The sequence below is a fragment of the Ambystoma mexicanum genome, chromosome 14 (assembly GCF_040938575.1).
Source record: "Ambystoma mexicanum isolate Mex_15411 chromosome 14, UKY_AmexF1_1, whole genome shotgun sequence".
NCBI classification, from domain to species: domain Eukaryota; kingdom Metazoa; phylum Chordata; class Amphibia; order Caudata; family Ambystomatidae; genus Ambystoma; species Ambystoma mexicanum.
In genome coordinates, this window is record NC_090940.1 from 10,357,724 (window position 1) to 10,382,408 (window position 24,685).

The window sequence follows — 24,685 nt, forward strand, 5'->3', positions numbered from 1 at the left end:
GGCATGGCTGGTCTTGTCAGATTTCTGGATGGAGGGTAGTTGGCATGGCTGGTCTTGTCAGATCTCTGGATGGAGGGGGTTGGCATGGTTTGTCTTGTCAGATTCCTGGAGGGAGAGTGGTTGGCATGGCTGGTCTTGTCATATCTCTGGACGGAGGGTGGTTGGCATGGCTGGTCTGGTCAGATCTCTGGATGGAGGCTGGTTGGCATGGCTGGTCTTCTCAGATCTCTAGATGGATTGTGGTTGGCATGGCTGGTATTGTCAGATCTCTGGATGGAGTGGGTTGGCATGGCTGGTCTTGTCAGATTCCCGGAGGGAGGTTGGTTGGCATGGCTGGTCTTGTCTGATTCCTGGATGGAGGGGGTTGGCATGGCTGGTTTTGTCAGATTTCTGGATGGAGGGTAGTTGGCATGGCTGGTCTTGTCAGATCTCTGGATGGAGAGTGGTTGGCATCGCTGGTCTGGTCAGATCTCTGGATGGAGGGTGGTTGGCATGGCTGGTCTTGTCAGATCTCTGGATGGATGGAGGGGGTTGGCGTGGCTGGTCTTGTCAGATCTCTGGATGGAGAGTGGTTGGCATGGCTGGTCTGGTCAGGTCTCTGGATGGAGGGGAGTTGGCATGGCTGGTTATCAGAGGCCTTCATACGGAGGGCTAGTGAAAGGGCTGGTCTTGCCAGATATCTGGATGGAGGTGGGTTGGCATGGTTGGTCTTGCCAGATCTCTGGATGAAGGGTAGTTGGCATGGCTGGTCTTGTCAGATCTCTGGATGGAGAGTGGTTGGCATGGCTGGTCTTGTCAGATCTCTGGATGGATGGAGGGGGTTGGCATGGCTGGTCTTGTCAGATCTCTGGATGGAGAGTGGTTGGCATGGTTGGTCTGGTCAGGTCTCTGGATCGAGGGCGGTTGGGTTGGCTGGCCTTGTCAGATCTCTGGATGGAGGGGAGTTGGCATGGCTGGTTATCAGAGGCCTTCATACGGAGGGCTAGTGAAAGGGCTGGTCTTGTCAGATATCTGGATGGAGGTGGGTTGGCATGGCTGGTCTTGTCAGATCTATGGATGGAGGGTGGTTGGCATGGCAGGTCAGGACAGATTCCTGGAGGGAGGGTGGTTGGCATGGTTGTTCTTGCCAGATCTCTGGATGAAGGGTAGTTGGCATGGCTGGTCTTGTCAGATCTCTGGATGGAGGGTGGTTGGCATGGTTGGTCTGGTTAGATCTCTGGTTGGAGGGTGGCTGGCATGGCTGGTCTGGTCAGATCCCTGGAGGGAGGGTGTTTAGCATGGTTGGTCTTGCCAGATCTCTGGATGAAGGGTGGTTGGCATGGCTGGTCTTGTCATATCTATGGATGGAGGGTAGTTGGAATGGCTGGTCTTGTCAGATTCCTGGAGGGAGGGTGGTTGGCATGGCTGGTCTTGTCAGATTCCTGGAGGGAGGGTGGTTGGCATGGCTGGCTTTATCAGATCTCTGGATGGAGGGGAGTTGGCATGGCTGGTCTTGTCAGATCTCTGGATGGAGGGGGGTTGGCATGGCTGGTCTGATCAGATTCCTGGATGGAGGGTAGTTGGCATGGCTGGTCTGGTCAGATTCCTGGATGGAGGCTGGTTGGCATGGCTGGTCTTGTCAGATCTCTGGATGGAGGGGGTTGGCATGGCTGGTCTTGTCAGATCTCTGGATGGAGAGTGGTTGGCATGGCTGGTCTGGTCAGATTCCTGGAGGGAGGGTGGTTGGCATGGTTGTTCTTGCCAGATCTCTGGATGAAGGGTAGTTGGCATGGCTGGTCTTGTCAGATCTCTGGATGGAGGGTGGTTGGCATGGTTGGTCTGGTTAGATCTCTGGATGGAGGGTGGCTGGCATGGCTGGTCTGGTCAGATCCCTGGAGGGAGGGTGTTTAGCATGGTTGGTCTTGCCAGATCTCTGGATGAAGGGTGGTTGGCATGGCTGGTCTTGTCATATCTATGGATGGAGGGTAGTTGGAATGGCTGGTCTTGTCAGATTCCTGGAGGGAGGGTGGTTGGCATGGCTGGTCTTGTCAGATTCCTGGAGGGAGGGTGGTTGGCATGGCTGGCTTTATCAGATCTCTGGATGGAGGGGAGTTGGCATGGCTGGTCTTGTCAGATCTCTGGATGGAGGGGGGTTGGCATGGCTGGTCTGATCAGATTCCTGGATGGAGGGTAGTTGGCATGGCTGGTCTGGTCAGATTCCTGGATGGAGGCTGGTTGGCATGGCTGGTCTTGTCAGATTCCTGGATGGAGGCCCCTTTGGCATGGCTGGTCTTGTCAGATCTCTAGAGGGATTGTGGTTGGCATGGCTGGTATTGTCCGATCTCTGGATGGAGGGGGTTGGCATGGCTGGTCTTGTCAGATTCCTGGAGGGAGGGTGGTTGGCATGGCTGGTCTTGTCTGATCCCTGGATGGAGGGGGTTGGCATGGCTGGTTTTGTCAGATTTCTGGATGGAGGGTAGTTGGCATGGCTGGTCTTGTCAGATCTCTGGATGGAGGGGGTTGGCATGGTTTGTCTTGTCAGATTCCTGGAGGGAGAGTGGTTGGCATGGCTGGTCTTGTCATATCTCTGGACGGAGGGTGGTTGGCATGGCTGGTCTGGTCAGATCTCTGGATGGAGGGTGGTTGGCATGGCTGGTCTTGTCAGATCTCAGGATGGATGGTGGTTGGCATGGCTGGTCTTGTCAGATGTCTGGATGGAGGGGCGTTGGCATGGCTGGTTTTGTCAGATTTCTGGATATGTGGTGGTTGGCATGGCTCGTCTTGTCAGATCAATGGATGGAGGGTGGTTGGCATGGCTGGTCTTGTTAGATCTCTGGATGGATGGTGGTTGGCATGGCTGGTCTTGTCAGATTCCTGGAGGGAGGGTGAATGGCATGGCTGGTCTTGTCAGATCTCTGGATGGAGGGTAGTTGGTATTGCTGGTCTTGTCAGATCTCTGGGTGGAGGGTGGTTGGCATGGCTGGTCTTGTCAGATCTCTGGATGGAGAGTGGTTAGCATGGCTGGTCTGGTGAGATCTCTGGATGGAGGGTGGTTGGCTTGGCTGGTCTTGTCAGGTCTCGGGATGGAGGGGGTTGGCATGGCTGGTCTTGTCAGATTCCTGGAGGGAGGGTGGTTGGCATGGCTCGCCTTGTCATATCTCTGGATGGAGGAGAGTTGGCATGGCTGGTTATCAGAGGCCTTCATACGGAGGGCTAGTGAAAGGGCTGGTCTTGTCAGATTCCTGGAGGGAGGGTGGTTGGCATGGCTGGTCTTGTCAGATTCCTGGAGGGAGGGTGGTTGGCATGGCTAGTCTTGTCAGAACTCTGGAGGGAGGGGAGTTGGCATGGCTGGTCTGGTCAGATTCCTGGAGGGAGGGTGGTTGGCATGACTGGTCTTGTCAGATCTCTGGATGGAGGGTGGTTGGCATGGCTGGTCTGGTTAGAGCTCTGGATGGAGGGTGGTTGGCATGGCTGGTCTGGTCAGATTCCTGGAGGGAGGGTGGTTGGCATGGCTGGTCCTGTCAGATTCCTGGAGGGAGGGTGATTGGCATGGCTGGTCTTGTCAGATCTCTGGATGGAGGGGGTTGGCATGGCTGGTCTTGTCAGATCTCTGGATGGAGAGTGGTTGGCATGGCTGGTCTGGTCAGATCTCTGGATCGAGGGCGGTTGGCATGGCTGGCCTTGTCAGATCTCTGGATGGAGGGTGGTTGGCATGGCTGGTTTTGTCAGATTTCTGGATGGAGGGTAGTTGGCATGGCTGGTATTGTCAGATATCTGGATGTATGGTGGTTGGCATGGCTGGTCTTGTCAGATCTCTGGATGGAGGATGGTTGGCATGGCTGGTCTTGTCAGATCTCTGGATGGATGGTGGGTGGCATGGCTGTTCTTGTCAGATTCCAGGAGGGAGGGTGGTTGGCATAGTTGGTCTTGTCAGATCTCTGGATGGAGGGTAGTTGGCATTGCTGGTCTTGTCAGATCTCTGGGTGGAGGGTGGTTGGCATGGCTGGTCTTGTCAGATCTCTGGATGGAGAGTGGTTGGCATGGTTGGCCTGGTCTGGTCAGATCTCTGGATGGAGGGTGGTTGGCATGGCTGGTCTTGTCAGATCTCTGGATGGAGGGGGTTGGCATGGCTGGTCTTGTCAGATCTCTGGATGGAGAGTGGTTGGCATGGCTGGTCTGGTCAGATCTCTGGATGGAGGGTGGTTGACATGGCTGGCCTTGTCAGATCTCTGGATGGAGGGGAGTTTGCATGGCTGGCCTTCAGAGGCCTTCGTACGGATGGCTAGTGAAAGGGCTGGTCTTGTCAGATATCTGGATGGAGGGTGGTTGGCATGGCTGGTCTTGTCAGATCTCTGGATGGAGGGTGGCTGGCATGGCTGGTCTTGTCAGATCTCTGGATGGAGGGTGGTTGGCATGGCTGGTCTTGTCAGATCTCTGGATGGAGGGTGGCTGGCATGGCTGGTCTGGTCAGATCCCTGGAGGGAGGCTGTTCGGCATGTTTGGTCTTGCCAAATCTCTGGATGAAGGGTGGTTGGCATGGCTGGTCTTGTCAGATCTCTGGATGGAGCGTAGTTGGAATGGCTGGTCTTGTCAGATTCCTGAAGGGGGGGTGGTTGGCATGGCTGGTCGTGTCAGATTCCTGGAGAGAGGGTGGTTGGCATGGCTGGTCTGGTCAGATCCCTGGAGGGAGGGTGTTTGGCATGGTTGGTCTTGCCAGATTTCTGGATGAAGGGTGGTTGGCATGGCTGGTCTTGTCAGATCTATGGATGGAGGGTAGTTGGAATGGCTGGTCTTGTCAGATTCCTGGAGGGAGGGTGGTTGGCATGGCTGGTCTTGTCAGATTCCTGGAGGGAGGGTGGTTGGCATGGCTGGCCTTATCAGATCTCTGGATGGAGGGGGGTTGGCATGGCTGGTCTTGTCAGATTCCTGGAGGGAGGGTGGTTGGCATGGCATGGCTGGTCTGATCAGATTCCTGGATGGAGCGTAGTTGGCATGGCTGGTCTGGTCAGATTCCTGGATGGAGGCTGGTTGGCATGGCTGGTCTTGTCAGATCTCTAGATGGAGGGTGGTTGGCATGGCTGGTCTGGTCAGATTCCTGGATGGAGGCCCCTTTGGCATGGCTGGTCTTGTCAGATCTCTAGATGGATTGTGGTTGGCATGGCTGGTATTGTCAGATCTCTGGATGGAGGGGTTGGCATGGCTGGTCCTGTCTGATTCCTGGATGGAGGGGGTTGGCATGGTTTGTCTTGTCAGATTCCTGGAGGGAGAGTGGTTGTCATGGCTGGTCTTGTCATATCTCTGGACGGAGGGTGGTTGGCATGACTGGTCTGGTCAGATCTCTGGATTGAGGGTGGTTGGCATGGCTGGTCTTGTCAGATCTCTGGATGGATGGTGGTTGGCATGGCTGGTCTTGTCAGATCTCTAGGTGGCGGGTGGTTGGAATGGCTGGTCTGGTCAGATTCCTGGATGGAGGCTGGTTGGCATGGCTGGTCTTGTCAGATCTCTAGATGGATTCTGGTTGGCATGGCTGGTATTGTCAGATCTCTGGATGGAGGGGGTTGGGATGGCTGGTCTTGTCAGATTCCCGGAGGGAGGTTGGTTGGCATGGCTGGTCTTGTCTGATTCCTGGATGGAGGGGGTTGGCATGGCTGGTTTTGTCAAATTTCTGGATGGAGGGTAGTTGGCATGGCTGGTCTTGTCAGATCTCTGGATGGAGAGTGGTTGGCATGGCCGGTCTGGTCAGATCTCTGGATGGAGGGTGGTTGGCATGGCTGGTCTTGTCAGATCACTGGATGGATGGAGGGGGTTGGCATGGCTGGTCTTGTCAGATCTCTGGATGGAGAGTGGTTGGCATGGCTGGTCTGGTCAGATCTCTGGATCGAGGGCAGTTGGCATGGCTGGCCTTGTCAGATCTCTGGATGGAGGGGAGTTGGCATGGCTGGTTATCAGAGGCCTTCATACGGAGGGCTAGTGAAAGGGCTGGTCTTGTCAGATATCTGGATGGAGGTGGGTTGGCATGGCTGGTCTTGTCAGATCTCTGGATGCAGGGTGGTTGGTATGGCTGGTCTGGTCAGATTCCTGGAGGGAGGGTGGTTGGCATGGTTGGTCTTGCCAGATCTCTGGATGAAGGGTGGTTGGCATGGCTGGCCTTATCAGATCTCTGGATGGAGGGGGGTTGGCATGGCTGGTCTTGTCAGATTCCTGGAGGGAGGGTGGTTGGCATGGCATGGCTGGTCTGATCAGATTCCTGGATGGAGCGTAGTTGGCATGGCTGGTCTGGTCAGATTCCTGGATGGAGGCTGGTTGGCATGGCTGGTCTTGTCAGATCTCTAGATGGAGGGTGGTTGGCATGGCTGGTCTGGTCAGATTCCTGGATGGAGGCCCCTTTGGCATGGCTGGTCTTGTCAGATCTCTAGATGGATTGTGGTTGGCATGGCTGGTATTGTCAGATCTCTGGATGGAGGGGTTGGCATGGCTGGTCTTGTCTGATTCCTGGATGGAGGGGGTTGGCATGGTTTGTCTTGTCAGATTCCTGAAGGGAGAGTGTTTGTCATGGCTGGTCTTGTCATATCTCTGGACGGAGGGTGGTTGGCATGACTGGTCTGGTCAGATCTCTGGATTGAGGGTGGTTGGCATGGCTGGTCTTGTCAGATCTCTGGATGGATGGTGGTTGGCATGGCTGGTCTTGTCAGATCTCTAGGTGGCGGGTGGTTGGAATGGCTGGTCTGGTCAGATTCCTGGATGGAGGCTGGTTGGCATGGCTGGTCTTGTCAGATCTCTAGATGGATTCTGGTTGGCATGGCTGGTATTGTCAGATCTCTGGATGGAGGGGGTTGGCATGGCTGGTCTTGTCAGATTCCCGGAGGGAGGTTGGTTGGCATGGCTGGTCTTGTCTGATTCCTGGATGGAGGGGGTTGGCATGGCTGGTTTTGTCAAATTTCTGGATGGAGGGTAGTTGGCATGGCTGGTCTTGTCAGATCTCTGGATGGAGAGTGGTTGGCATGGCCGGTCTGGTCAGATCTCTGGATGGAGGGTGGTTGGCATGGCTGGTCTTGTCAGATCACTGGATGGATGGAGGGGGTTGGCATGGCTGGTCTTGTCAGATCTCTGGATGGAGAGTGGTTGGCATGGCTGGTCTGGTCAGATCTCTGGATCGAGGGCAGTTGGCATGGCTGGCCTTGTCAGATCTCTGGATGGAGGGGAGTTGGCATGGCTGGTTATCAGAGGCCTTCATACGGAGGGCTATTGAAAGGGCTGGTCTTGTCAGATATCTGGATGGAGGTGGGTTGGCATGGCTGGTCTTGTCAGATCTCTGGATGCAGGGTGGTTGGTATGGCTGGTCTGGTCAGATTCCTGGAGGGAGGGTGGTTGGCATGGTTGGTCTTGCCAGATCTCTGGATGAAGGGTGGTTGGCATGGCTGGTCTTGTCAGATCTATGGATGGAGGGTAGTTGGAATGGCTGGTCTTGTCAGATTCCTGGAGGGAGGGTGGTTGGCATGGCTGGTCTTGTCAGATTCCTGGAGGGAGGGTGGTTGGCATGGCTGGCCTTATCAGATCTCTGGATGGAGGGGAGTTGGCATGGCTGGTCTTGTCATATTTCTGGATGGAGGGTAGTTGGCATGGCTGGTCTTGTCAGATCTCTGGATGGAGGGGGTTGGCATGGTTTGTCTTGTCAGATTCCTGGAGGGAGAGTGGTTGGCATGGCTGGTCTTGTCATATCTCTGGACGGAGGGTGGTTGGCATGGCTGGTCTGGTCAGATCTCTGGATGGAGGGTGGTTGGCATGGCTGGTCTTGTCAGATCTCTGGATGGATGGTGGTTGGCATGGCTGGTCTTGTCAGATCTCTAGGTGGCGGGTGGTTGGAATGGCTGGTCTGGTCAGATTCCTGGATGGAGGCTGGTTGGCATGGCTGGTCTTCTCAGATCTCTAGATGGATTGTGGTTGGCATGGCTGGTATTGTCAGATCTCTGGATGGAGTGGGTTGGCATGGCTGGTCTTGTCAGATTCCCGGAGGGAGGTTGGTTGGCATGGCTGGTCTTGTCTGATTCCTGGATGGAGGGGGTTGGCATGGCTGGTTTTGTCAGATTTCTGGATGGAGGGTAGTTGGCATGGCTGGTCTTGTCAGATCTCTGGATGGAGAGTGGTTGGCATGGCTGGTCTGGTCAGATCTCTGGATGGAGGGTGGTTGGCATGGCTGGTCTTGTCAGATCTCTGGATGGATAGAGGGGGTTGGCGTGGCTGGTCTTGTCAGATCTCTGGATGGAGAGTGGTTGGCATGGCTGGTCTGGTCAGGTCTCTGGATGGAGGGGAGTTGGCATGGCTGGTTATCAGAGGCCTTCATACGGAGGGCTAGTGAAAGGGCTGGTCTTGCCAGATATCTGGATGGAGGTGGGTTGGCATGGTTGGTCTTGCCAGATCTCTGGATGAAGGGTAGTTGGCATGGCTGGTCTTGTCAGATCTCTGGATGGAGAGTGGTTGGCATGGCTGGTCTTGTCAGATCTCTGGATGGATGGAGGGGGTTGGCATGGCTGGTCTTGTCAGATCTCTGGATGGAGAGTGGTTGGCATGGTTGGTCTGGTCAGGTCTCTGGATCGAGGGCGGTTGGGTTGGCTGGCCTTGTCAGATCTCTGGATGGAGGGGAGTTGGCATGGCTGGTTATCAGAGGCCTTCATACGGAGGGCTAGTGAAAGGGCTGGTCTTGTCAGATATCTGGATGGAGGTGGGTTGGCATGGCTGGTCTTGTCAGATCTATGGATGGAGGGTGGTTGGCATGGCTGGTCTGGTCAGATTCCTGGAGGGAGGGTGGTTGGTATGGTTGTTCTTGCCAGATCTCTGGATGAAGGGTAGTTGGCATGGCTGGTCTTGTCAGATCTCTGGATGGAGGGTGGTTGGCATGGTTGGTCTGGTTAGATCTCTGGATGGAGGGTGGCTGGCATGGCTGGTCTGGTCAGATCCCTGGAGGGAGGGTGTTTAGCATGGTTGGTCTTGCCAGATCTCTGGATGAAGGGTGGTTGGCATGGCTGGTCTTGTCATATCTATGGATGGAGGGTAGTTGGAATGGCTGGTCTTGTCAGATTCCTGGAGGAAGGGTGGTTGGCATGGCTGGTCTTGTCAGATTCCTGGAGGGAGGGTGGTTGGCATGGCTGGCTTTATCAGATCTCTGGATGGAGGGGAGTTGGCATGGCTGGTCTTGTCAGATCTCTGGATGGAGGGGGGTTGGCATGGCTGGTCTGATCAGATTCCTGGATGGAGGGTAGTTGGCATGGCTGGTCTGGTCAGATTCCTGGATGGAGGCTGGTTGGCATGGCTGGTCTTGTCAGATCTCTAGATGGAGGGTGGTTGGCATGGCTGGTCTGGTTAGATTCCTGGATGGAGGCCCCTTTGGCATGGCTGGTCTTGTCAGATCTCTAGAGGGATTGTGGTTGGCATGGCTGGTATTGTCCGATCTCTGGATGGAGGGGGTTGGCATGGCTGGTCTTGTCAGATTCCTGGAGGGAGGTGGTTGGCATGGCTGGTCTTGTCTGATCCCTGGATGGAGGGGGTTGGCATGGCTGGTTTTGTCAGATTTCTGGATGGAGGGTAGTTGGCATGGCTGGTCTTGTCAGATCTCTGGATGGAGGGGGTTGGCATGGTTTGTCTTGTCAGATTCCTGGAGGGAGAGTGGTTGGCATGGCTGGTCTTGTCATATCTCTGGACGAAGGGTGGTTGGCATGGCTGGTCTGGTCAGATCTCTGGATGGAGGGTGGTTGGCATGGCTGGTCTTGTCAGATCTCTGGATGGATGGTGGTTGGCATGGCTGGTCTTGTCAGATGTCTGGATGGAGGGGCGTTGGCATGGCTGGTTTTGTCAGATTTCTGGATATGTGGTGGTTGGCATGGCTCGTCTTGTCAGATCAATGGATGGAGGGTGGTTGGCATGGCTGGTCTTGTCAGATCTCTGGATGGATGGTGGTTGGCATGGCTGGTCTTGTCAGATTCCTGGAGGGAGGGTGAATGGCATGGCTGGTCTTGTCAGATCTCTGGATGGAGGGTAGTTGGTATTGCTGGTCTTGTCAGATCTCTGGGTGGAGGGTGGTTGGCATGGCTGGTCTTGTCAGATCTCTGGATGGAGAGTGGTTGGCATGGCTGATCTGGTGAGATCTCTGGATGGAGGGTGGTTGGCTTGGCTGGTCTTGTCAGGTCTCTGGATGGAGGGGGTTGGCATGGCTGGTCTTGTCAGATTCCTGGAGGGAGGGTGGTTGGCATGGCTCGCCTTGTCATATCTCTGGATGGAGGAGAGTTGGCATGGCTGGTTATCAGAGGCCTTCATACGGAGGGCTAGTGAAAGGGCTGGTCTTGTCAGATTCCTGGAGGGAGGGTGGTTGGCATGGCTGGTCTTGTCAGATTCCTGGAGGGAGGGGAGTTGGCATGGCTGGTCTGGTCAGATTCCTGGAGGGAGGGTGGTTGGCATGACTGGTCTTGTCAGATCTCTGGATGGAGGGTGGTTGGCATGGCTGGTCTGGTTAGAGCTCTGGATGGAGGGTGGTTGGCATGGCTGGTCTGGTCAGATTCCTGGAGGGAGGGTGGTTGGCATGGCTGGTCTTGTCAGATTCCTGGAGGGAGGGTGATTGGCATGGCTGGTCTTGTCAGATCTCTGGATGGAGGGGGTTGGCATGGCTGGTCTTGTCAGATCTCTGGATGGAGAGTGGTTGGCATGGCTGGTCTGGTCAGATCTCTGGATCGAGGGCGGTTGGCATGGATGGCCTTGTCAGATCTCTGGATGGAGGGTGGTTGGCATGGCTGGTTTTGTCAGATTTCTGGATGGAGGGTAGTTGGCATGGCTGGTATTGTCAGATATCTGAATGTATGGTGGTTGGCATGGCTGGTCTTGTCAGATCTCTGGATGGAGGATGGTTGGCATTGCTGGTCTTGTCAGATCTCTGGGTGGAGGGTGGTTGGCATGGCTGGTCTTGTCAGATCTCTGGATGGAGAGTGGTTGGCATGGTTGGCCTGGTCTGGTCAGATCTCTGGATGGAGGGTGGTTGGCATGGCTGGTCTTGTCAGATCTCTGGATGGAGGGGGTTGGCATGGCTGGTCTTGTCAGATCTCTGGATGGAGAGTGGTTGGCATGGCTGGTCTGGTCAGATCTCTGGATGGAGGGTGGTTGGCATGGCTGGCCTTGTCAGATCTCTGGAAGGAGGGGAGTTTGCATGGCTGGTCTTCAGAGGCCTTCGTACGGATGGCTAGTGAAAGGGCTGGTCTTGTCAGATATCTGGATGGAGGTGGGTTGGTATGGCTGGTCTTGTCAGATCTCTGGATGAAGGGTGGTTGGCATGGCTGGTCTTGTCAGATCTCTGGATGGAGGGTGGTTGGCATGGCTGGTCTTGTCAGATCTCTGGATGGAGGGTGGCTGGCATGGCTGGTCTGGTCAGATCCCTGGAGGGAGGCTTTTCGGCATGTTTGGTCTTGCCAAATCTCTGGATGAAGGGTGGTTGGCATGGCTGGTCTTGTCAGATCTCTGGATGGAGCGTAGTTGGAATGGCTGGTCTTGTCAGATTCCTGAAGGGGGGGTGGTTGGCATGGCTGGTCGTGTCAGATTCCTGGAGAGAGGGTGGTTGGCATGGCTGGTCTGGTCAGATCCCTGGAGGGAGGGTGTTTGGCATGGTTGGTCTTGCCAGATTTCTGGATGAAGGGTGGTTGGCATGGCTGGTCTTGTCAGATCTATGGATGGAGGGTAGTTGGAATGGCTGGTCTTGTCAGATTCCTGGAGGGAGGGTGGTTGGCATGGCTGGTCTTGTCAGATTCCTGGAGGGAGGGTGGTTGGCATGGCTGGCCTTATCAGATCTCTGGATGGAGGGGGGTTGGCATGGCTGGTCTAGTCAGATTCCTGGAGGGAGGGTGGTTGGCATGGCATGGCTGGTCTGATCAGATTCCTGGATGGAGCGTAGTTGGCATGGCTGGTCTGGTCAGATTCCTGGATGGAGGCTGGTTGGCATGGCTGGTCTTGTCAGATCTCTAGATGGAGGGTGGTTGGCATGGCTGGTCTGGTCAGATTCCTGGATGGAGGCCCCTTTGGCATGGCTGGTCTTGTCAGATCTCTAGATGGATTGTGGTTGGCATGGCTGGTATTGTCAGATCTCTGGATGGAGGGGTTGGCATGGCTGGTCTTGTCTGATTCCTGGATGGAGGGGGTTGGCATGGTTTGTCTTGTCAGATTCCTGGAGGGAGAGTGGTTGTCATGGCTGGTCTTGTCATATCTCTGGACGGAGGGTGGTTGGCATGGCTGGTCTGGTCAGATCTCTGGATTGAGGGTGGTTGGCATGGCTGGTCTTGTCAGATCTCTGGATGGATGGTGGTTGGCATGGCTGGTCTTGTCAGATCTCTAGGTGGCGGGTAGTTGGAATGGCTGGTCTGGTCAGATTCCTGGATGGAGGCTGGTTGGCATGGCTGGTCTTGTCAGATCTCTAGATGGATTCTGGTTGGCATGGCTGGTATTGTCAGATCTCTGGATGGAGGGGGTTGGCATGGCTGGTCTTGTCAGATTCCCGGAGGGAGGTTGGTTGGCATGGCTGGTCTTGTCTGATTCCTGGATGGAGGGGGTTGGCATGGCTGGTTTTGTCAAATTTCTGGATGGAGGGTAGTTGGCATGGCTGGTCTTGTCAGATCTCTGGATGGAGAGTGGTTGGCATGGCCGGTCTGGTCAGATCTCTGGATGGAGGGTGGTTGGCATGGCTGGTCTTGTCAGATCTCTGGATGGATGGAGGGGGTTGGCATGGCTGGTCTTGTCAGATCTCTGGATGGAGAGTGGTTGGCATGGCTGGTCTGGTCAGATCTCTGGATCGAGGGCAGTTGGCATGGCTGGCCTTGTCAGATCTCTGGATGGAGGGGAGTTGGCATGGCTGGTTATCAGAGGCCTTCATACGGAGGGCTAGTGAAAGGGCTGGTCTTGTCAGATATCTGGATGGAGGTGGGTTGGCATGGCTGGTCTTGTCAGATATCTGGATGGAGGTGGGTTGGTATGGCTGGTCTGATCAGATTCCTGGAGGGAGGGTGGTTGGCATGGTTGGTCTTGCCAGATCTCTGGATGAAGGGTGGTTGGCATGGCTGGTCTTGTCATATCTATGGATGGAGGGTAGTTGGAATGGCTGGTCTTGTCAGATTCCTGGAGGAAGGGTGGTTGGCATGGCTGGTCTTGTCAGATTCCTGGAGGGAGGGTGGTTGGCATGGCTGGCTTTATCAGATCTCTGGATGGAGGGGAGTTGGCATGGCTGGTCTTGTCAGATCTCTGGATGGAGGGGGGTTGGCATGGCTGGTCTGATCAGATTCCTGGATGGAGGGTAGTTGGCATGGCTGGTCTGGTCAGATTCCTGGATGGAGGCTGGTTGGCATGGCTGGTCTTGTCAGATCTCTAGATGGAGGGTGGTTGGCATGGCTGGTCTGGTTAGATTCCTGGATGGAGGCCCCTTTGGCATGGCTGGTCTTGTCAGATCTCTAGAGGGATTGTGGTTGGCATGGCTGGTATTGTCCGATCTCTGGATGGAGGGGGTTGGCATGGCTGGTCTTGTCAGATTCCTGGAGGGAGGTGGTTGGCATGGCTGGTCTTGTCTGATCCCTGGATGGAGGGGGTTGGCATGGCTGGTTTTGTCAGATTTCTGGATGGAGGGTAGTTGGCATGGCTGGTCTTGTCAGATCTCTGGATGGAGGGGGTTGGCATGGTTTGTCTTGTCAGATTCCTGGAGGGAGAGTGGTTGGCATGGCTGGTCTTGTCATATCTCTGGACGAAGGGTGGTTGGCATGGCTGGTCTGGTCAGATCTCTGGATGGAGGGTGGTTGGCATGGCTGGTCTTGTCAGATCTCTGGATGGATGGTGGTTGGCATGGCTGGTCTTGTCAGATGTCTGGATGGAGGGGCGTTGGCATGGCTGGTTTTGTCAGATTTCTGGATATGTGGTGGTTGGCATGGCTCGTCTTGTCAGATCAATGGATGGAGGGTGGTTGGCATGGCTGGTCTTGTCAGATCTCTGGATGGATGGTGGTTGGCATGGCTGGTCTTGTCAGATTCCTGGAGGGAGGGTGAATGGCATGGCTGGTCTTGTCAGATCTCTGGATGGAGGGTAGTTGGTATTGCTGGTCTTGTCAGATCTCTGGGTGGAGGGTGGTTGGCATGGCTGGTCTTGTCAGATCTCTGGATGGAGAGTGGTTGGCATGGCTGATCTGGTGAGATCTCTGGATGGAGGGTGGTTGGCTTGGCTGGTCTTGTCAGGTCTCTGGATGGAGGGGGTTGGCATGGCTGGTCTTGTCAGATTCCTGGAGGGAGGGTGGTTGGCATGGCTCGCCTTGTCATATCTCTGGATGGAGGAGAGTTGGCATGGCTGGTTATCAGAGGCCTTCATACGGAGGGCTAGTGAAAGGGCTGGTCTTGTCAGATTCCTGGAGGGAGGGTGGTTGGCATGGCTGGTCTTGTCAGATTCCTGGAGGGAGGGGAGTTGGCATGGCTGGTCTGGTCAGATTCCTGGAGGGAGGGTGGTTGGCATGACTGGTCTTGTCAGATCTCTGGATGGAGGGTGGTTGGCATGGCTGGTCTGGTTAGAGCTCTGGATGGAGGGTGGTTGGCATGGCTGGTCTGGTCAGATTCCTGGAGGGAGGGTGGTTGGCATGGCTGGTCTTGTCAGATTCCTGGAGGGAGGGTGATTGGCATGGCTGGTCTTGTCAGATCTCTGGATGGAGGGGGTTGGCATGGCTGGTCTTGTCAGATCTCTGGATGGAGAGTGGTTGGCATGGCTGGTCTGGTCAGATCTCTGGATCGAGGGCGGTTGGCATGGATGGCCTTGTCAGATCTCTGGATGGAGGGTGGTTGGCATGGCTGGTTTTGTCAGATTTCTGGATGGAGGGTAGTTGGCATGGCTGGTATTGTCAGATATCTGAATGTATGGTGGTTGGCATGGCTGGTCTTGTCAGATCTCTGGATGGAGGATGGTTGGCATGGCTGGTCTTGTCAGATCTCTGGATGGATGGTGGGTGGCATGGCTGTTCTTGTCAGATTCCAGGAGGGAGGGTGGTTGGCATAGTTGGTCTTGTCAGATCTCTGGATGGAGGGTAGTTGGCATTGCTGGTCTTGTCAGATCTCTGGGTGGAGGGTGGTTGGCATGGCTGGTCTTGTCAGATCTCTGGATGGAGAGTGGTTGGCATGGTTGGCCTGGTCTGGTCAGATCTCTGGATGGAGGGTGGTTGGCATGGCTGGTCTTGTCAGATCTCTGGATGGAGGGGGTTGGCATGGCTGGTCTTGTCAGATCTCTGGATGGAGAGTGGTTGGCATGGCTGGTCTGGTCAGATCTCTGGATGGAGGGTGGTTGGCATGGCTGGCCTTGTCAGATCTCTGGAAGGAGGGGAGTTTGCATGGCTGGTCTTCAGAGGCCTTCGTACGGATGGCTAGTGAAAGGGCTGGTCTTGTCAGATATCTGGATGGAGGTGGGTTGGTATGGCTGGTCTTGTCAGATCTCTGGATGAAGGGTGGTTGGCATGGCTGGTCTTGTCAGATCTCTGGATGGAGGGTGGTTGGCATGGCTGGTCTTGTCAGATCTCTGGATGGAGGGTGGCTGGCATGGCTGGTCTGGTCAGATCCCTGGAGGGAGGCTTTTCGGCATGTTTGGTCTTGCCAAATCTCTGGATGAAGGGTGGTTGGCATGGCTGGTCTTGTCAGATCTCTGGATGGAGCGTAGTTGGAATGGCTGGTCTTGTCAGATTCCTGAAGGGGGGGTGGTTGGCATGGCTGGTCGTGTCAGATTCCTGGAGAGAGGGTGGTTGGCATGGCTGGTCTGGTCAGATCCCTGGAGGGAGGGTGTTTGGCATGGTTGGTCTTGCCAGATTTCTGGATGAAGGGTGGTTGGCATGGCTGGTCTTGTCAGATCTATGGATGGAGGGTAGTTGGAATGGCTGGTCTTGTCAGATTCCTGGAGGGAGGGTGGTTGGCATGGCTGGTCTTGTCAGATTCCTGGAGGGAGGGTGGTTGGCATGGCTGGCCTTATCAGATCTCTGGATGGAGGGGGGTTGGCATGGCTGGTCTAGTCAGATTCCTGGAGGGAGGGTGGTTGGCATGGCATGGCTGGTCTGATCAGATTCCTGGATGGAGCGTAGTTGGCATGGCTGGTCTGGTCAGATTCCTGGATGGAGGCTGGTTGGCATGGCTGGTCTTGTCAGATCTCTAGATGGAGGGTGGTTGGCATGGCTGGTCTGGTCAGATTCCTGGATGGAGGCCCCTTTGGCATGGCTGGTCTTGTCAGATCTCTAGATGGATTGTGGTTGGCATGGCTGGTATTGTCAGATCTCTGGATGGAGGGGTTGGCATGGCTGGTCTTGTCTGATTCCTGGATGGAGGGGGTTGGCATGGTTTGTCTTGTCAGATTCCTGGAGGGAGAGTGGTTGTCATGGCTGGTCTTGTCATATCTCTGGACGGAGGGTGGTTGGCATGGCTGGTCTGGTCAGATCTCTGGATTGAGGGTGGTTGGCATGGCTGGTCTTGTCAGATCTCTGGATGGATGGTGGTTGGCATGGCTGGTCTTGTCAGATCTCTAGGTGGCGGGTAGTTGGAATGGCTGGTCTGGTCAGATTCCTGGATGGAGGCTGGTTGGCATGGCTGGTCTTGTCAGATCTCTAGATGGATTCTGGTTGGCATGGCTGGTATTGTCAGATCTCTGGATGGAGGGGGTTGGCATGGCTGGTCTTGTCAGATTCCCGGAGGGAGGTTGGTTGGCATGGCTGGTCTTGTCTGATTCCTGGATGGAGGGGGTTGGCATGGCTGGTTTTGTCAAATTTCTGGATGGAGGGTAGTTGGCATGGCTGGTCTTGTCAGATCTCTGGATGGAGAGTGGTTGGCATGGCCGGTCTGGTCAGATCTCTGGATGGAGGGTGGTTGGCATGGCTGGTCTTGTCAGATCTCTGGATGGATGGAGGGGGTTGGCATGGCTGGTCTTGTCAGATCTCTGGATGGAGAGTGGTTGGCATGGCTGGTCTGGTCAGATCTCTGGATCGAGGGCAGTTGGCATGGCTGGCCTTGTCAGATCTCTGGATGGAGGGGAGTTGGCATGGCTGGTTATCAGAGGCCTTCATACGGAGGGCTAGTGAAAGGGCTGGTCTTGTCAGATATCTGGATGGAGGTGGGTTGGCATGGCTGGTCTTGTCAGATATCTGGATGGAGGTGGGTTGGTATGGCTGGTCTGATCAGATTCCTGGAGGGAGGGTGGTTGGCATGGTTGGTCTTGCCAGATCTCTGGATGAAGGGTGGTTGGCATGGCTGGTCTTGTCAGATCTATGGATGGAGGGTAGTTGAAATGGCTGGTCTTGTCAGATTCCTGGAGGGAGGGTGGTTGGCATGGCTGGTCTTGTCAGATTCCTGGAGGGAGGGTGGTTGGCATGGCTGGCCTTATCAGATCTCTGGATGGAGGGGAGTTGGCATGGCTGATCTTGTCAGATTTCTGGATGGAGGGTAGTTGGCATGGCTGGTCTTGTCAGATCTCTGGATGGAAGGGGTTGGCATGGTTTGTCTTGTCAGATTCCTGGAGGGAGAGTGGTTGGCATGGCTGGTCTTGTCATATCTCTGGACGGAGGGTGGTTGGCATGGCTGGTCTGGTCAGATCTCTGGATGGAGGGTGGTTGGCATGGCTGGTCTTGTCAGATCTCTGGATGGATGGTGGTTGGCATGGCTGGTCTTGTCAGATCTCTAGGTGGCGGGTGGTTGGAATGGCTGGTCTGGTCAGATTCCTGGATGGAGGCTGGTTGGCATGGCTGGTCTTCTCAGATCTCTAGATGGGTTGTGGTTGGCATGGCTGGTATTGTCAGATCTCTGGATGGAGTGGGTTGGCATGGCTGGCCTTGTCAGATTCCCGGAGGGAGGTTGGTTGGCATGGCTGGTCTTGTCTGATTCCTGGATGGAGGGGGTTGGCATGGCTGGTTTTGTCAGATTTCTGGATGGAGGGTAGTTGGCATGGCTGGTCTTGTCAGATCTCTGGATGGAGAGTGGTTGGCATGGCTGGTCTGGTCAGATCTCTGGATGGAGGGTGGTTGGCATGGCTGGTCTTGTCAGATCTCTGGATGGATGGAGGGGGTTGGCGTGGCTGGTCTTGTCAGATCTCTGGATGGAGAGTGGTTGGCATGGCTGGTCTGGTCAGGTCTCTGGATGGAGGGGAGTTGGCATGGCTGGTTATCAGAGGCCTTCATACGGAGGGCTAGTGAAAGGGCTGGTCTTGCCAGATATCTGGATGGAGGTGGGTTGGCATGGTTGGTCTTGCCAGATCTCTGGATGAAGGGTAGTTGGCATGGCTGGTCTTGTCAGATCTCTGGATGGAGAGTGGTTGGCATGGCTGGTCTTGTCAGATCTCTGGATGGATGGAGGGGGTTGGCATGGCTGGTCTTGTCAGATCTCTGGATGGAGAGTGGTTGGCATGGTTGGTCTGGTCAGGTCTCTGGATCGAGGGCGGTTGGCATGGCTGGCCTTGTCAGATCTCTGGATGGAGGGGAGTTGGCATGGCTGGTTATCAGAGGCCTTCATACGGAGGGCTAGTGAAAGGGCTGGTCTTGTCAGATATCTGGATGGAGGTGGATTGGCATGGCTGGTCTTGTCAGATCTATGGATGGAGGGTGGTTGGCATGGCTGGTCTGGTCAGATTCCTGGAGGGAGGGTGGTTGGCATGGTTGTTCTTGCCAGATCTCTGGATGAAGGGTAGTTGGCATGGCTGGTCTTGTCAGATCTCTGGATGGAGGGTGGTTGGCATGGTTGGTCTGGTTAGATCTCTGGATGGAGGGTGGCTGGCATGGCTGGTCTGGTCATATCCCTGGAGGGAGGGTGTTTAGCATGGTTGGTCTTGCCAGATCTCTGGATGAAGGGTGGTTGGCATGGCTGGTCTTTTCATATCTATGGATGGAGGGTAGTTGGAATGGCTGGTCTTGTCAGATTCCTGGAGGGAGGGTGGTTGGCATGGCTGGTCTTGTCAGATTCCTGGAGGGAGGGTGGTTGGCATGGCTGGCTTTATCAGATCTCTGGATGGAGGGGAGTTGGCATGGCTGGTCTTGTCAGATCTCTGGATGGAGGGGGGTTGGCATGGCTGGTCTGATCAGATTCCAGGATGGAGGGTAGTTGGCATGGCTGGTCTGGTCAGATTCCTGGATGGAGGCTGGTTGGCATGGCTGGTCTTGTCAGATCTCTAGATGGAGGGTGGTTGGCATGGCTGGTCTGGTTAGATTCCTGGATGGAGGTCCCTTTGGCATGGCTGGTCTTGTCAGATCTCTAGAGGGATTGTGGTTGGCATGGCTGGTATTGTCCGATCTCTGGATGGAGGGGGTTGGCATGGCTGGTCTTGTCAGATTCCTGGAGGGAGGGTGGTTGGCATGGCTGGTCTTGTCTGATCCCTGGATGGAGGGGGTTGGCATGGCTGGTTTTGTCAGATTTCTGGATGGAGGGTAGTTGGCATGGCTGGTCTTGTCAGATCTCTGGATGGAGGGGGTTGGCATGGTTTGTCTTGTCAGATTCCTGGAGGGAGAGTGGTTGGCATGGCTGGTCTTGTCAGATCTCTGGATGGATGGTGGTTGGCATGGCTGGTCTTGTCAGATGTCTGGATGGAGGGGCGTTGGCATGGCTGGTTTTGTCAGATTTCTGGATATGTGGTGGTTGGCATGGCTCGTCTTGTCAGATCAATGGATGGAGGGTGGTTGGCATGGCTGGTCTTGTCAGATCTCTGGATGGATGGTGGTTGGCATGGCTGGTCTTGTCAGATTCCTGGAGGGAGGGTGGATGGCATGGCTGGTCTTGTCAGATCTCTGGATGGAGGGTAATTGGTATTGCTGGTCCTGTCAGATCTCTGGGTGGAGGGTGGTTGGCATGGCTGGTCTGGTGAGATCTCTGGATGGAGGGTGGTTGGCTTGGCTGGTCTTGTCAGGTCTCTGGATGGAGGGGGTTGGCATGGCTGATCTTGTCAGATTCCTGGAGGGAGGGTGGTTGGCATGGCTCGCCTTGTCATATCTCTGGATGGAGGAGAGTTGGCATGGCTGGTTATCAGAGGCCTTCATACGGAGGGCTAGTGAAAGGGCTGGTCTTGTCAGATTCCTGGAGGGAGGGTGGTTGGCATGGCTGGTCTTGTCAGATTCCTGGAGGGAGGGTGGTTGGCATGGCTAGTCTTGTCAGAACTCTGGAGGGAGGGGAGTTGGCATGGCTGGTCTGGTCAGATTCCTGGAGGGAGGGTGGTTGGCATGACTGGTCTTGTCAGATCTCTGGATGGAGGGTGGTTGGCATGGCTGGTCTGGTTAGAGCTCTGGATGGAGGGTGGTTGGCATGGCTGGTCTGGTCAGATTCCTGGAGGGAGGGTGGTTGGCATGGCTGGTCTTGTCAGATTCCTGGAGGGAGGGTGATTGGCATGGCTGGTCTTGTCAGATCTCTGGGTGGAGGGGGTTGGCATGGCTGGTCTTGTCAGATCTCTGGGTGGAGGGTGGTTGGCATGGCTGGTCTTTTCAGATTCCTGGATGAAGGGTGGTTGGCATGTCTGGTCTGGTTCGAGCTCTGGATGGAGGGGTTGGCATGGCTGGTTATCAGAGGCCTTCATAGGGAGGGCTAGTGAAAGGGCTGGTCTTGTCATATCTCTGGATGCACGTAAGATGGTCTTGTGAGGTCTGCAGTTGTTTGCCATATTATCTCATGTGAGACGTATGGCTCGAGGGCAGGTAGAATGCTGTGTGGCACCAGTGTTTTCTCAGGCTAATGCATCCCCATGTCTGGAGAGCTACCCCCCAGAACTGTTGTATCACAGTTGTGCCCTCCAGTAACTCTTATAGAAGACCAGGTTCCTCAAAGAGATGTTTCACACATTAGCTTTCCTCAGTGCCCCTAAGCCCAAAAGATGCATCTGCCTTTGGGTGGAAATGGTCACATGTTGAAACTTGTAAATGTTAGTTGGTGATTTTTTTTTATTGGGGTGCACAAACAGTGGTTTAAAATAGTTCATTTTGCTACACACTTTCTGTGAAAAGTTAGATAATAAGCCACACACTATGCCATCGGTTTTGTAGCATAACACATGAAAACAAAACAATACATGCCAAATCACCAGCAGTGCACAGGAGCATTTTCCAATGCATTGTCATTATGCTGTTTCTCACAATATATGCCCGTATGAAAAAAACATGTTCATACTGGCTGCATCAATGTAGGGCAGAATGGCTTCATAAGAAGACTCATCATGTTGACTTTGCCCATAATGCAAGGAAAGAATGTCATGTCACTCTATGAAAACATGTTCATACTGGCTGCATCATTCTTAGCCAGAATGGCTTCATAAGAAGACTCATCATGTTGACTTTGCCCATAATGCAAGGAAAGAATGTCATGTCACTCTATGAAAACATGGCCATACTGGCTGCATCAATGTAGGGCAGAATGGCTTTATAAGAAGACTTATCATGTTGACTTTGCCCATAATGCAAGGAAAGAATGTCATGTCACGCTATGAAACCATGCCCATACTGGCTGCATCAATGTAGGGCAGAATGGCTTCATAAGAAGACTCATCATGTTGAATTTGCCCATAATGCAAGGAAAGAATGTCATGTCACGCTATGAAACCATGCCCATACTGGCTGCATCAATGTAGGGCAGTACATCCATGTATGAACACCCATCATGTTGGCTTTGACCAACTTTCCAGTAACAAATGACATGCCACTATAAAAAAAACACATCCATACTGTCTGCAGCAATGTACTTCCACCTAAGAATACGCACGTTGGTTTTGCCCATAAATCCAGCAAAAATGCTATTATTCTCACTGGAAGAAAAGATGTCCACGCTTCCTGCACCAGTGTAGCCCCCACTCCAATGTGAGAACATGCATCATGGTGGCTTAGCACATAATGCCAGAAAAAACATGAACCTGTCCATGATGGTTACATTGCACAAATGTTGCCCCCCCCCCCCCCCCCCCATGCTCACAATCAGAGGCTTGCTTGCTAGCCCAGCATGCAGGAAAGTACACACATTCATAAATCGACCTATACAACATATTAATTCCCTCATTCACATGTGTATCTAAACAACATCTACTCTCTACCTCATCCACACAACATGCACTTGCAGGCACATAGACATACACACGCACAGACCGTTTTTTGTATCTGTGGCCTTGGGCTCTAGAAGCTGCCTCGGCCTCATGCCACCAGAATGGATTCTGGCTTCCGTGCACCACAGGAACCACGAAGTATGGAGAACTTCCTGCTTCCTGGCTTATGCAATTGACACAGACCCCCCACAATTGCATGTCCCAGGCAGAGGCGTTGCTAGGGGGGGGCTAAGGGGGCTATAGCCCCTGGTCTTTTGGTTGTAGCCCCGGATAGAATCTCTGGAGCTACAACCAAAAGGCTAGTTAGCCCCCAGTCCCAACAGTTCCGACATCAGCTTAGCCCCGGGTCTTTTCCAGACCTAGCAACACCCCTGGTCCCAGGGCCTCTAGAAATGCAGAGAGGTTCTGGAGCACCCCCTTCACAGATTTGCTGCTCAAGTACCCAGTCTGCATCCCCGGTGGGACATGTAGGGCTGAGGGAGCAATATACCCCCGTCCTTGCATGGCTCATTGACCACATGTGCTGTGGTACTCACAGGCACATGTCGTTATCTCCTTGGTTCAGCTGAGATAACACTCAGTGTTTTCACTGAGCTGGCTTGGCTCGTCCATAATGGGTGGCAGCAGCACAGGGAATGGGCCGGAACATGACCAAGCGGGCTCCGGCAAAACATGGTTTGCTGCCCTGTCCCCAGACTCATGGGCTTCTCCACAACACTCAGACAGGCTTCAGAAGACTCTGCAGCATTGCTGAGTCTTCAGTATCTGCCTGCTTGATGAAGCATGGGTTGCTTGTGCCCTTGTGACAACTCTGCTTCAGAACAGGATGCTCCCAAAGAGCTCTGTCCATGCACCAACAACCCGTCCAGTAGACTTGGTAGGGGCAACTGAATACGGAAACAGCCAAAGCCTCACATACTCTTTTTTTGTATTTGGTTTATTGTAAACCTTTACAAGATACACAATCGAAGAAAACATTTAAAACATAAGCAAATAAAACGTCTACCAATTTCACAGCTTGGAATGACATCAAACATACAAGACTTTGACAACTATTTCTTTCTTGTAGTATGCCCTTTACCCTTTGCTCTATGCAGTACCAGGTTTAAGTTCACTTGCATCCTCTAGGTCAAACAAATTCCATGATTTTATGAATAACCCAACAGCCACTGCTTCTGAGGTTCTCACTGTATTGAGCAGTCTTTTCCACAACTCGTTCACCTCATGCACACCACTCAACTCCATTTTATTCCTAAAGTATATATTTCTTTCTCGGTTTAAAGCCTCACATTCCATAAACAGATACTCGATTGATTCTATCGACCCGTTCCCTTTGCAGAGTATACAGCATGTTTCAGTTGCAATTATTATTTCAAGCCTTGTCTAAATCTCCCCCGTCAGGAATAATTTCCAACAAAATCTCATAATAAGTGATCGATATTGCCGGTTTGGGATTTGCTTTAAATAAGGTGCTATCCCGCCTCTAAGTTTGTGTTAATGGGAAGGATGACTTGGCTAAGGGTAACCATGGAACGAGTTGATGGTATTTGTCCAATCCCATTTATACTGTTCCCCTCTTCACCTTCTCCGGATTGTCCCTCAACACTCCACGTTTGAGACCTATGTCGCTTAAGATGGATTTGCATTTGGCTCTTAACTTTCCCATATCTTCCCTTCTTTGTTTCAGGGCGAGGTTCATGGTCCTATACAAGTTATCAGTATTTGCTGATATAATTTTTGGGTAGAGAGACAGGCATTGCCAATTCACACATACCTTTAGCGAGAGAAGGCCCAGCTCATATCTCATAGCGGCTCCCGGGACATAATTTGGGACCCTCAGCACTTGTCTCCACATTATCCCCTCACTTGTGTCCAGCCATGTGTTTAATTCACCATTCCATAGCTCTAGGCCGTATGTATTTGGGACCACCTTCACTTAATAGAATTGTATTGCCGCTTTAATCGAGAATTTTCCAAATCTCTTATTAACTTGTAGTAATTGGTTGGTCAGTGTCTTCGCCTTGATACAAAGAAGGTCTTCTATTTCCTTTGTCTGCGGTTTCAAGGTGAAGTAGAAGCCCAAAAAGGTTAGGCTTATTACTCCTCCGATGTGTTGGTCGTCAAGTTGCCATTTGGTCAAGGTACGCTTCCCAGCCCACATGAGTTCTAGAATCTTTTATTTTAAGTTGTTAATTTTGAGACTGTTCTTTTTGCGTATTTAGAAAAAGCACACAACAACTTCCTCATTTCAACTCGAGAACAATCAAAGAGGAGGAAGTCATCGGCATAGAATAGCAATGCTCTTCTCATGGACCCCAGCTTAGGGGCAGTCAGACCTGCTGAGTCTAGATCTTCCCCAGTGTCCGAGACATATATAGGTTATAGAGGCAGGGAGCCAACATGCAACCCTGCCTCAAACCCATCTTGATGGTGATTCTCCGGGAGAGATTCTCTTTTTGGTTAAGGCGTATGAAGATGCCTGAGTTGTCATGCAAAGCAATTATCAGACTTAGTAGATCCTGGGGGAGGCCCCATTTTATCAGCTTTGCCCAAAACCTTGAACGTCTACGTGGTCAACAGCGGCTGATAAATCCTCTGAGGCTATGAATACCCTGAAGTTCTGTGTCCCCTT

General features: G+C 53.6%; 1 protein-coding gene across 2 annotated transcripts in view; it reads left to right on the forward strand.

The window, feature by feature from the left end:
* The window catches only part of LOC138527344 (N-acetylated-alpha-linked acidic dipeptidase 2-like), a 501,035-nt gene that overhangs the window by 261,684 nt on the left and 214,666 nt on the right, over positions 1 to 24,685 (forward strand). The gene's annotated exons all lie outside the window — the stretch shown is intronic.